The sequence below is a fragment of the Mesoplodon densirostris genome, chromosome 1 (assembly GCF_025265405.1).
Source record: "Mesoplodon densirostris isolate mMesDen1 chromosome 1, mMesDen1 primary haplotype, whole genome shotgun sequence".
In the NCBI taxonomy this organism is placed as follows: domain Eukaryota; kingdom Metazoa; phylum Chordata; class Mammalia; order Artiodactyla; family Ziphiidae; genus Mesoplodon; species Mesoplodon densirostris.
The window spans coordinates 95,404,622-95,419,435 of record NC_082661.1 but is presented as its reverse complement, the minus strand read 5'-3'; positions in this window follow the sequence as shown (position 1 = coordinate 95,419,435).

The window sequence follows — 14,814 nt, the reverse complement described above, 5'->3', positions numbered from 1 at the left end:
GGAGGGGACAGGGAAGAATTAGTTAACTAGAAGACATAACAAGAGAAATTACTCTCTGAATAACTGAGAGAAAATAGACTTTAAAAAAATGAACAGAGCCTTAGGGACCTATGAGTCTATAACAAAATATGTGACATTCATGTCACTGTATTTCATGGATGAGAAGAGAAAGAGGGCAGGGATGAAAAAAAGTACTCAAAGTAGATATTACTGAAAACTTAGTTTGGCAAGACACATAACTCTCCAGATTCCAGAACAAAACCCAAATAGGGTAAACCCAAACAAAAAAAAATCCACAGCAACACACATCATAATTAAACTGCTGAAATTAAAAAACAACATTTTTTTAAACAGCAAGAGAAAATGGTTATATTACCTATATGGGGAAAAAATCAATTACAATGACACAGTGCATTCCTGATCAGAAACCATGGAGGCCAGAAAGAAACGGCACAATACTTTCCAGATGTTAAAAGGAAAGAACTGTCAAAACAATGTTATTTCTAGTAAAAACATCCTGGTAAAATAATGACATCAGTAGACTGTTATACATATATATTGTAAGTCCTAAAGCAACCACACAAACAATATAAGAGGAGATATACTCAAAACACTATAAATAAATCAAGATGAAATCCTAAAATAATGTTCAAGTAACCCACAGAAAGGCAATAAAAGAAAAGGAGATGAACAAGAACCAGAGAAAGCAAACCTAAAACAAATTATAAATGGCAAACTTAGTGCTAACATATTGATAGTTACCTTACATACAAATGGTCTTAATTAACACAATTAAAAGACAGAGCTTGGCAAACTGGATTAATAAACATGATCTAACTATATGATGTTTAAAAAAGACCTCACTTCAGATATAACAATATAGGCAGTTTGAAAGTAGAAGAATAGAGAAATACACATGTATCATGCAAACCTTAGTCAAAATAAATCAGGAGTGGCTATATTAATATCAGATAAAACAGACATCCAAACAAAGAAAACTATGAGAAACAGAGGACACTATATAATGATCAAAGTATTAATTTACTAAGAAGACAAAACAGTCCTATGTCTGCATTCACCAAACAACAAAACTGCAAATATGTAAAGCTAAAAGTAATAAACTGAAGGTGAAATAGACAAATCCACAATTACAGTTGTAGACCTGTGTGGCAACCTCTCTCCACATTGAAAGGACAACTAGACAGAAAATCAATAAGAATAAATAAGAACTAAAAAATGCCATTAAACAATAGGATATAATCAACAATTATAGAATATTCCACCTAACATCAGATTTCAGTTTTTTCAAGGACTCACATATAATACACCAATCTAAATGATATCATGGGTTATAAAATAAACCTCAAAAGATACAACAGACTTAGAATTATACAGAGAATGTGTTTTCTGACCACAATGGAATCAAATTAAAAATCAATAACAAAAAGATAAGAGAAAAATTACCAACTACTTGGAAGTTAAAAAACATACTACTAAAAAACCCATGAGTTAAAGTGGAAATATCAAGGAGAATCCAAAACTATATTGAACTGAATGAAAATGAAAATACAACATATTAAAATTTATAGGGGCACAGCTAAAGCAGTGCTTAGAGGAAAATTTACAGCATTAAATTTATACATTAGAAAAAAGAAAGATCTCTAATTATCTAAGATCTTATTTGAGAACCTAGAAATAGGAGAACAAAATAAATTTAAAGCAGTCAGAAAAAAGGAAATAATATAGATAATGTAAAGAAGTAAAATTGAGCATGGAAAAACAATAAAGTCAATGAAATCAAGGGCTGGTTCACCGAAAGATCAATAAAATTGACAAAATTCTACCTAGATCACAAAAGAAGAGTAGATATAAATTATCAACATCAGTAATGAAACAAAGAATATCTCTGTAGACATCGAAAGGATAATAAGGAAATATTATGAACAACTATAAACACAAATTTTATAAGTTAGAGAAATGGACCAACTTCTCAAAAACTCCAATCACAATACACCTAATATGAAATCTATAATTTAAATAGCCCAAGAAGTACTGAGGAAATTGAATGTGTAATTTTACAACTTCCAAAAAAGAAATTTCTAAGTTTAATTGGTTTCACTGGAGAATTCTATCAAATTTTAAAGAAGAATTAGTATCAAATCCTATATAATCTTTCTCAGACAACAGAGAGAGAATGCTCTTCAATTCATTTAGTGAGCAAACAATACATTAATACCAAAACCAGACAAAGAGTACAAAATAAGAAAACTACATTCCAGTACCCCTCAAAAATACATTAAAATTCTTATCAAAATATCAGCAAATAGAATTCAACAATATATAAAAAGAATTGTACACTATGGCCAAGGGAGGTTTAGTCCAGGGGTGCAAGCCTGGTTTTAATTTAAAACTCAGTCTATGTAACCTACCACCTTAACAGGCTAGAGAAGAAAAAGCACATAATCCTACCAACTGATGCAAAAAGAATTTGACAAAATTCAAATCCCATCATTCACGATAACAAAACAAACAAAAACCCAAAAAACTCTGAAAGATAAGAATAGAGGTGAAGTTCTTCAACTTGATAAGGAGCACCTACAAAAAACCTACTGCTAATCTACATTTAATTATGACATACTGAATGCTTTCCTCTAAGATCAGACCACTCTTCCCACTCTTATTCAACATAGTGCTGGAATTTCTAGCCAATGTAATGAGGCAAAGAGGAGGAAATAAAATTCATCCATATTGGAACTGGAAACAAAACTGTCCCTATTTGCAGATGACGTGATTATCCACATAGAAAATCCCAAGGTATCTACAAAACAAAAACCTCCTAGAACTAATAACTGATTATGTATTTGAGACTTTACTCTTTCCTAATGTATGCATTTAGTGCTGTAAATTTCTCTTCAGTAACGTGGAAACCACATGGGAACCACTGCTTCATAGGAAAAACGTTAACTGTGATGGAGGAACTGTTGGTGCTCAGTGTTGACAGATTTGTGGGTTAAAAACTCCAGAGGTAACCAGTAATGGGGAGACCTTACTATTATATTTTCCTTCAGGAGCTTGACCAAATTCCCATAGTAAATATCAGAAAAAAACCTTTCTTCTGCTTCTAGCAGGGGAGGGGGAAAAACCACTTTGAAGTCCATCAGAGCACTCTGTTCTTCCTAACAAGGCCTGCCCTCAGGGGAAACCCCTTAACCATAGCCTAACCTGCTGAGGTATTATATTATCAGAGGCTAAGTGACGGGGGGACTGGAAATACCCAACTCTGGTCAGCTGTAGCCACCCTGTCCCACCTAAGGGGGAAGAAAAAAACTGAGAAACTCTTATAAGGTTAACAGTACAGATTATTAACTCACTGAAGAGTAAGACCTAATCCTAGGTTAGGTGACCTAATCCTAGGTTAGGTGACCTAATCACAGAACAATTTCCCTCTCCTTAAAAATAATTTCTATTTAATAAAAAATGAATCTCAACCTAAACTTTGTACCTCATATAAAAAATGACTCAAAACAAATCAAGCACTTAAATGTAAATTACACAAATAAACATTTTTAGAAAAAAAATTACAGGAGAAATATTCAGGATCTGGGGTTACACAAAGAGTTCTTGAATTTCACACAAAAAACATAATCCATAATGGAAAAAATTAAGAAATTGGATTTCATCTAAATTACAAGCTTTCGTTCCGTGAGGAATCCTCTTAAGAGCATGAAACAATAAGCTCTAGACTGGGATAAAATATTTACAAATTACATATCCAACAAAAGACTAGTATCTAGAATATATAAGAAACTCCCAAAATTCAAATTAGAACCAGGCAAAAGAAATAAAGGGACATGCAGACAGGACATAAACTCAGGAAAAAATTTCAAACAGCATTAGCTATTAGAGAAATTCATATTAAAACCACAATGAGATATCATAACACACATACCAGAATGGCTAAAACAGAAATAATGACAACACCATTTGTTGGCTAAGATGCGGAGAAACTGGATCATTCATATATTGTGGGTGCAAACATAAAATGGCACAATCACTCTGGAAAGCAATTTGGAACCTTCTCTAAAAAAAAAAAAAAAACTAAACATACAACTACCATATATCCCAGCAATTGCATTCCTGAGTATTTATCCCAGAGAACTTAAAACCTCTGTTTAAAAAAAAAAAAAAAAAAAAAAAAAAACTGGATGCAAGTATCTATACCAACTTTATTTGCAACGGACAAAATTGAAACAATTCTGATGTCTTTCAATTGATGAATAAACTGTGGTAGATCCATACCAAGGAATAATACTTTGCCCCCCACCAAAAAAAAAGAATGAAGAATAAATTATTGATAGATGCAGCAACCTACTTGAATTTCCAGAGAATAATGCTAAGAGAAAAAGCTAAAGCTAAAGCTTAAATACTATGTGATTTAATTTACACAACATTCGTAAAATGACAAAGTTTTCAACATAGGGATCAGATTCGTCACTGCAGAGACTTTGGGAGGTATGGTGGGGATAAGGAAGTAGGTGTGGTTTAAAAATTATAGCATGAGGGATCTTTGTTTCAATAGAAATGTTCTTTATCTTCAGTGTATTGGTGTCAATATCCTGGTTGTGATATTACACTATAGGTTTGCAATATGTTAAACAGTAGGGGAAACTGGGTAAAGACCAGTTTCTCTGCATGAAACCTCTGGAGTTTTTCTGTATTATTTCTTAATACTGCATGTGAATTTACAATAATCTCAAAGTAGAAAGTTTAATCAAAAGCAATTTTTAAAACTGTGATGGTTATTTTATGTGTCAATTTGACTGGGCCTCTGGATGTCCAGACATTTGACCAAAACGTTCTGGGTGTATCTTTGAGGGTGTTGCTGGATGAGATTAACATTTGAATTGGTAGACTGAGTAAAGCAGATTTCAGTCGCTAAAATAGGTGGGCTTCATTCCAACAACTGAAGACCTGAATAGAGCAAAAAGACTGAGTAAGAAGGAACTCTTCCTGCCTGACTGCATGCACTGGACACTGGTCTTTTCTGGTCTTAGGACTAGGACAGAAACATCAGCTCTCCTTGACTCACAAGAAGAGCTGGTATTCGGACTAGAAGTACATCACTGGCTCTCTTGGTTCTAGGGCCTTTGGATGGACTGGAACTGGCTCTTCTGGGTCTCCAGTTTGCTGACTGCAGGTCTTGGGACTTCCCAGCCTCCATAATTGTGTGAGCTAATTCCTTATTTTTATATATAATATTGGTTCCATTTCTCCAGATAACCCTGACTAGACTAAAAAAAACTATTAGGGGACCGTTTCAAGTATACAACTTAGGTGTGAAAAGGAAGTTTGCATATCACTTTTTATTGACATTCACATAGAAGAAGAGAGAAATTAGAACATTCTCTTTAGTTTATCAACATTGTGCATACATGTTTGTGTGTGTGTGTGGGGGGGGGGGCATATAAAGCCTAGTAACAGATGTTAGTGGTGTGGAAGCAGAGGCAGATAACAGGAAGTGGATTTCAATTAATAAAACACACAACCAAAGAAACTTAAAATAAAAAAGGGCAATTGATCCCTCTTAAATGAATGCCTGTGTTCATTTCCTATTCAGATCAGCATGTGGTAATTTTTATTTGTCAGTAAAAATCAATCAACTTCTACTTAAAAAGGTATTTTGGGTCATCAATATGATTCAAGTTGTATTCTATTTTAGAAGAGTCATTTCTTTTTAAAGATGTTTTTAATATTCATGATTTGAACATTTAATTATGGTTGATATTAAATAAAAAGAATGAGAGCACATTTTGACTTGCAAAGTTTGTAGCTCACTAAGAATTCATTAGGCCATACTTAGTTTAGGAGTCAATCTTCAGTTTTTTGAAATTCAGGAAAAGCCTATTTAACTATATATAAACCTAACTGTAAAATTTTTTGAACTTTTTTTTCACTAAGACATGACTATTGTCTACAGCTCTAATAAAATGAGTCCAATTTATACTTAAGCACTGTTCTTATTTCTTATAAAAATTTAAATCAAACCTTCACACACAATATCCACATAAATCATAAGATACCAAACTCAGGTTTTCTTGAAAAATTTTGGTAAAAGTAGGGTTTCAAAGTCAGAGAGATTCGGATTCAAATCATACACCCCTACCTACTATGGTCAGTATAATGATAGTAACACAAAATAACTACTATTCGTTTTGAGTGTCTACTGCATGCCAGATAATTTATACATAGTATCTTATTTTACCCTTATGACAGTTCAGAGATGAAAATATAGCTGGTTGCATTTTATAGATACAGGATCAGACTCAACTTTGTTATAAGGCCTTGGACAACTACCTACATTTTCTTAATTTTAGTCTCCTCACTAATGAAATCAGGAAAACTATACCTACCTTACTGTTAGGAATTTTAGGCAAGACAATATATGTAATACATCAAACTCAAAGCTGTTAACCTAAGAGTCACTAAACAATGTAATCGCCCTTCAATTTTAATTAAAATAATATTCAGGTTCACTTCATACACAGAAGTAAGTCAGGATCACTCAGATAAAAGTCAGAGTATCCAAGATGTGGCTGATCAGAGTAGAGTGTTAGATATAGATTATAGATTGAGCATCAGATACAGATTACCTGATTGAGTCAACTTCATATGCACCAATATTTCCACTTTAAAGAAAAGATGTGTGAAGAAATAAGCTGTTCATTCAGGACTTTATTTTTCAGGCAGAGAAAGTTTGTTTCTTTTGGTATGCCATCTGTAAGAAATGGCTGACAAGAAATGGCATTGTGCCTTGCACATTTATCAAATTAAAAATAAAGGAGAGTCTTGGATTTGGATTCATATTAAGATAAAACAAAATTTTTAAGCTTCCCAAGATTTGAATCAAAAGACTTTTCATGCTTTAACATTCAGAGCAGCACTAAATGACTCCCTTGGGCTCACTGCTAATTTTAAAGCTATTAGACAAAAGGGCTGGATTTCAAGGGAGGTATGGTACTGAATTCATTCTTTTTCCTTTCCAGAGGAAAACCCATGAGGCTTCAAGATTTAAAGCCTGTCAGCTCAACAGACCATGACAAGACTTGAGTCTTCTTGATAAATACAAAAAACACATTAAGAAGCTGTTTGATGGGGCTGTGTAGGGAATGGCTTTGAGCGAATCTTTGATTATCTAAGACATCTAATTCCTAAACAAACAAAAGCTCTTATTTATCTCCATATTTTGAAATACTCAATTTAAAAAGATACCTTAAGAACATTGGGAAAGATATTTTCAAAATCATTAGCTGGATCTCTAATTAATGACATTCTACATAGTAACATATAAAATCGTCTAATGACATAATAATATGCAATTTTTATATCATTATTTTTCCACCAATTGGATAACCAGTGTGTAACTTTTTGATCTTAACAAATAATTTAAATGACCTTTCTATCTGTAATATCATATAATATTGCTTACATAAACACGATGCATTATAGGTGAGGTGATACTGCACACTTGGCTTTAAATTATTATTAATATTATAGAAGTCACTGTAATATGAAATGTAAATTAATATCAAGGGGATTCTCTACCTGAAGATAATTAATGAAGTTTTTTTACTATAATAATTTATTTTGTATGTCTTTCAAAGTACAGTTATTTCAGCTCAAATAAAATGGCAAGAAAATGTGGTTTTAATCACATAATTAAGTAAAGAACTGAGTCTGTGATTTGAGCAATGCAAGCTAATAAGAATCAAAATTATTTTGTGATCCCCCCCCCTCATCTTGCCTCTCTGGAGATTTTAGACAACGTGCCTTTGTACTAGATTTGTATTGGAGATTCCCACAGTGGGAAGACATAAGGGATATTCTAGTTAATGTGAATTATCTTGTCTTTGTCACTGAAGATTCTATTTGTTTCTGAAATATGTAGGCACATTGAATAGACTGATCATGGTAAATCTGGCTGAGGAGTGTCCTGAAAACAATAGCAAAAAAGTCCCTTGCACACAGAGACAAAACCAAAACAAAACTAAAAAAGAAAGAAATATTAGCTTATGGAAAATTACTGGGTATTTCCTCCTAGGTAGTCATTGTCTTTATAGGGCCATCAGAGTATATTACTGGCTTCATTATCTTTAATTTCCCATAGCAGTGATTCATTCATATTCCCTGTTCCATCCTGAGATGAATGGTATGAATCAGAGAGATGCCTTGAAGTATGATTAGGAAAGCTTTTGCCCACAAACACAGTGACATGTTCCTTGAGGGACTGAACTCATGTCCTTAGCCTCTTCAATATTAGACTCCAAAGAACCTTGATAACTGACCAAATATTACCTTCCTACAAAGTTAATTAAACAATTATTTCCTATAAGACCTTACAAAGACTCTTTATAGCTTCATTTGTCCTCAAAGCCCTCTGAATCTGATGACAAATTTTAAGAATATTACATGTACTAACATTTCCCTTTAATTCTGACAAGTGATATACTTCATTCTAGGCTTTGGCCAGGTAAAAGGCAGTCAGATCACCATTAGGATTTTTTTTTTAAAGACCAAAATACTTCTTATGCTAGGTAATCTTTCCTTAGTGTGGCTTTATTTTCTTTACTTCAAAATAAAAAAATTTAGAAGATACTATTTCCTACTAATTGTAATATTCTTTCATTGTCTTTTTTTCTTTGTCTTTCAGCAGGCATTTTCCATCTGTTGGGCTCAAATTTACATAGGTGTGTATGTGTGTGTATATATATATATATATTTTCTATATATACATATATGTGTATATATATAATCTATTCTCTGGAGCACCCTGACTAGTGTAAATGCTAAAAAATATAAATGTGTTTGTGAACTCCAAGTACTGTTCCTTTATTGTATTAATTCTTTTTTGTATCCTATTTTCTTCCTTTTCTTTTCCCTCTTTCTCCTCCTTCTTCTACTTCTTTTTTGTAAAGAACAACATGATTTTGTCATGGAAAGTAACCTCATGACTTTTTTTTCTCATAAAATCTCCGTATGTTTATTTCATTACTTATCCTCTAATGCTTTCCTTTTATAGCAGAGGTAACATTTATATCCTATATTTACAAGCTATATTTTACCCTTTAATTGAATAAATTATCATCTCAGTCTCTTTTAAATCCTCAGTCAAATATTTATCTCTAGTCCTGACATTTTTTCCAACCTGCATTTCTAAGCTACATTCATATGAGGGCCTTGGTCAAACTATGATTTTCTGATATGTAGTTTCTTCTGTCTCAAATGGAAAGTTCCTATCTGCCTTATCTAGTTCCCATATAGTTCTATTGTAGGATTCTAATTGTAGGCAGGAAGTCTTCAATAAACTGCCCATAAAATAACAAGGTACAAGCTTATTTTGCATTGACATGGCCAACTCATCCATCTGGAAAATCTTAGGTCTTCTCTATATTTTGATCAAGACCCCTGCTACCAGCCCAAAAGGGAGGTCCTAATAATTTTGGATCTTATTTTTTATTTTCATGGATAGGTGCTTTATCTCTCTGGGATGGTTGACAGAGACTAAAATTAAAGAAAGATCCTGAATATTTTCTACTAATCTATTCTCCTAAATAAAATAAAAATCTTAGTACTATTATAGGAGAATTTCTATACTTATATTTGTTCACATTTTTTCTGATGCATTGACATTTCATAACAATATCATCATCTATAAATTTTAAATTGTCTCAAGATAAAAAGCTGAATAAAAAAGAATTTTGACACTTTCCAAGAAACTATTTTGATAAAATTAAAACACAACCAAAACTAGTTTTCAGGTTTATTTTGTCAAACAATAATCAGTATCAAGGCTACAAAGAACAAAGAGCTTTATTTAGGGTCTTAGGAATTGCAATTTGGGAGACACAGATTTGGGTAAAACCGAAAAAGTGTTCTGGGGAAGAGAAAGGGTCAGGGGCTTATTAAAACAAATCCATAAGGTTATTAAAGTTGTCTGACAATAATTATGACTGCAAGAAAGGAAATATTTGTCCTTAAGGGATTGGCTGTCACAACCTATTTTAGGGTAAGGGTCCATTAAGTATCTTGAATTTCTAGAACATTGGGCTGATGTTCTGGGTGCCTGAGGTAAGACAATAAGTGGTCAAGAGATCAAATTCCACCTGGACTGAGACGTGCCTAGTCCCACTTCCTCAATGGCCTCCCGGATCCATTTCAGAGAGTTCTCTTAGCAATACTGACTCCACTTGAATTTCTTTCACAGTTTTAAATAAATCACTTCAGCCTCTGAACTAATCAGAATGTGTCTTGGGTGACAGATATTCCTAGTTCAAACCATTATGATGAAGCAAGTCACTGATGAAAGAGGGGCTATTAGTCTTTAAGTCTTCCTAAGGAAAGCTATTTCGCCTTTTTTTTTTTTTTTTTTGGTATCCTCAACAAATAACGTGATCTGTAAGTATATTTAAAGGCATAACTCAAAGCTTTCCCATTCCTCATGCCTACTTCACAAGTCTTTCTCTATTCTACTTTATTCTACATACTATGCTAAGTTGAGAATTAATCAAAGACCCAATCTAAAATCAACTCAAAACCTTTAATATATTTGCTAATCACTTTCTTTGGACCATCAAAGATAAAAAGGTAATTGAGCTTGCAATAGAACTTACTTATTTCCAAGAGAATGGAAAGTTTCAGAATCACTAGACCAAATCCTTCATTTTCCAAACAATGAAATTGAGACACAGAAGGCTCAGGTTATACTTTTTAATTTGGTAAAGTCAATATTAGAGGCCATTGTCTTTTGCTTCTAAGCCTTTATACATTACCTAACTTACTACCCTCTGCAACACGAGGTATTTATCAGGAAAACAAAAGACCCTGTAACGTACTTTTTAATCAAATAACTAGGAGCCAATTACCTGATTATTTCTTGAAATAGAATATTGTTCCACAGTTTTATAACTTTGTTAAAGTTAATAATTAAAATTCCTTAAAAGCAAAATTGAATATTTGCCAATTCAAGTTCTGATTATGTTAATTTAAATTATGAATGCATTTTTTAGTGTTATGATGTAGTTTTAAAACATTCTCATAGATACAGTGTAAAGATTTGGAGAAAAGATAAGTATACTTCAAATGGTAATGCAATTCACATTTTAATATAATCCTTTAACCCAATACATTTATCTTTAATTCCTTCATAATCTTTTAAAAAATAAGTCTATGATGTGTTAATAATAAAATAGTTTAATTGCTTACAAGTTTGTATGTTTTAAAATTGGATTTTCCCATATTTCAAAAGCATTTCTTTCATAACTCCTGTTAAGTTACGAACATAAGGACACCTTGTGCAAGTAATTAAGAGAATGGAAAGCATGTACATTTATTTACATTCTAAGAACATTAAGTTGAATGAATTGTACATCTAGCTTATATGTGACCTTTGGAAAAATTCACGGTGAAGCAAAGCGGTCAAGAAGAAAGCTGTTTTTCAGTGTGATGTAATTCTCAAGGTTATGTAATACTTTTAACATATGAATAATTTACTTAAATAAAAACTGGCATTCTCTCTTTCTGTACAATTTTGAGTCCTTTGGTTACAATTATACTTAGCTTTGGCCTCTCAAGCTGCCAGTTAAGAAAAATTCAGTCTTTGCCTGACTGAATCCTGATACTTTACGTGGCTGAATCAAATAAGTTGGAGAGTTAGGAAGCTACCCAGCAAGCTCAATGAGAGACAAGGAGAGAAAGAGAGAAATAGAGTAGATAAAGGAGAGGACACGGATTTATAGAAAAGGAAAAATGTTAGTTTCAAAAATGAAAAAAATGGGAATAAGGGAACAGAGAAAATATCAAGTTCATATTGGACTGATAGCAACATGTGAGATAGTAATAGTGACCAACATTTATGGAATGTTTATTTGCCTTTGTTCTAAGTACTTTCAACGCTGGAAGTCATTTAATTTTCAGAACAATCCTAAAATACAGGTATAAATATTTCCATTTTTCACATAACAAATTGGAAGCACAAAGAAGTTACATTAAGTGCCCAAGGTCACAACTTCTTACCTTGGTGGAATAAAGAATTCTCAGTGGAAAAATTAGGGATCAAATCTAGATATTTTTGTAGATGTAACTGACATATTAGCTTAAGGTATAGAACATAATGATTTGATATTTATAAACATATATTGCAAAATGATCACCACAATAAGCAAGTCAAGACATATGACTTCAGAATTTACACCAAGTCACCAAGGAAGAAAAGATTTTAGAAGAAAAAATCTGTGGTATTGTAAGTATAATTCCTCTTTGCCACTCTGAGAAACTAGAAAAAATTAATTTAAAAAGACTTTTTGATTGGTTGTGGCCTATTTTAACTTCAGAGCATGCCAATACTGTGTAACATGGTGGTTCATCTTTATAAGGATTACATATAAGTGTATTAGTTCATGCAATTTATTTACTCAGTAATGAAAATACACACTTCCATCCATTAGTTGCACTTGTCTTTCTAATAGGAAAATTTTTGTAAGAAGAATACAGGTATTTAGTATTAGATTAGAAATTAGTAATTACATCAACCAATCTCTCTTTCTCTCTCTCTCTCTCACACACACACACACACACATGCACACACACAAATAATAAAAAATGACCCAACTCGGATTGATGAAACTTAAAAGACTGTGTCAACCTAAAAAAAATGCACAATGTGCATTTGGGGCAAAATGAGGACTGCAGGCTGGGAGACAGCATTTCAGATAGCTCTGAGAAACTGCTCCAAAGAGCCAGCAGGGGAGGTCAGTATATATGTGATTTTGGTGAAGAGGGAGCATATGCAATCAAGCACATACTTTTTGTAGAAGGTTTCTGCTGGTCTCGTGAAGGGTACTGCTAGTCACGAGGAGCAGTCGTCACCATGAAGGATTTTAGTGCTTTTCTAGATATGAGGAGATACAAGAATCGGGCTCATAAAACTAGCTCCTGAAAATATCCAACTATCTGAAGACCTGTTCAGCCAGTTTTTCCCAGAGCACAGAGTGCCTCATTTCCGCTCTCCACCTGAACTCCTTTCAGGGGGTGTTGAAAGTCAGCAGCTGTAGTGGCTCATGATTTAATACTTGTAGAGGTAGATGGCAAGTGCCAATAGAAAATGCCAATTTGTAGTTGACAATTGCTTGAGAATGGTTTTAATGTTTTCTTTGCTAATGTATAAATTTTATCTATCCCATCTGCTATATCTATTTCATTGTATAATTTTTTAGGGACTAATTTACTGTCTCTAGTCCTATGATTTAAAAGCAACCTTTTATAAAAGGACACAATGAATCAATTAAACAAGTTATGACATAATGTCTTGTTTTTAATTGTGAAAGAAGTAAGTTATTCATCACTATTCATAGGAATAAATACAGTAAAAATTACAAGGCATTTTGGTAAGATTAACTATAATTGATTTGATTAATTTCACTAACATATCACATACACTGTAGAAACTAAAAACACTTTGAGTTGTTAAAATAAGAAAAAACACGGTGGTATGTGCCTATATGTACTTGTGTCATATATGACTACATATGTAAATATATATATATATGCATAAATATATGTTATCTGTTTGTATTATTAACTCAAACTGAATTTTAAAATATTTGAAGGGTGTTTTCACAGTTTCCAATATTCAATTGAAGATTGATTTATGAAGAACTTTAGTTTTTCCCATCATAGTAGGTACTGTAATATAAAAAACAAAACTAAACAAATACAGTTCTTGGTATTTCTTTTTCTGTTAGATTGTTCTACGCATATTTTGCTTTTATTGCCTTTTTGCTTTCATTTTCTGTTAATCCTGTTTACTTGATGATGAAAATTTGATTTTCATCAGGTAGTCATATAAGTCTTTGAAGGCTTGTTCTTGATTATTTATCTCTCACAGATATTGTAGTGTATTAATTTTACTATTTGTTTTTTATCTTGAAATGGATTTATCCTTTATCAGTCTGTGGAGACAGCATCATAGTATGTAAGCAATCTCCCGGTAGGGAAGGAGGCTGTTACATGGGGCTCCCAGCATCCTGACCACCCTTTTCCCCTCTCTTGCTTGTTTAATTTTATAGCAAGAAAAGAAACTGTTAGGCTGCCTTCCCAGTCTGTACTGCAGTGTAGGAAGTATAAACTTGGGTAGATTTAGAGTTTCCCAAAGAGTGACTTGAACTCCATTGTTATTTCAGTAAGTCTATTGACTAAGCATATAATGGAAAAATGTTGTGTCTGAAAAGAAAGAAATGAGCCTTGTTTCCTGTCATTCACACTAATTTCTCACATATATAAAACAAAAATGACTGGGTGAGTTGGCACATTCATCAAACAATTAGTTTGTATCAATGAAAAATATAAAAACTAAGAAGTTAAATCAAATATTTTACATTGCGTAGATAAGGAAGTGAGAGAAGAAGTTACTGAACTATTTAATTATCGGAGTTTCTTCTCCTAAATTAAAGAAATTTTATACTTTCAAACTCAGCTCACACACTTACACATATATATGTATGCACACACACAAACCCTCACTCTCATGCACGCATCAAATATATGTCATTAATAATGAGTAATTTTACTCACTTGTCCCACTGAACCTACAAGAAAACAAAAAGACTTGCTCTTAAGATATCCCCGAGGCTTGGTAGGAAAAGGCTGCTACTTTATCTGTCTACAGTTGAAGACATCTAACCACCAAAATATTGCTTCATTTTAAAACCACAGTTTAGGTTTACTTCTTAAAGATACAGACATTACAAGAAATTCAACAAT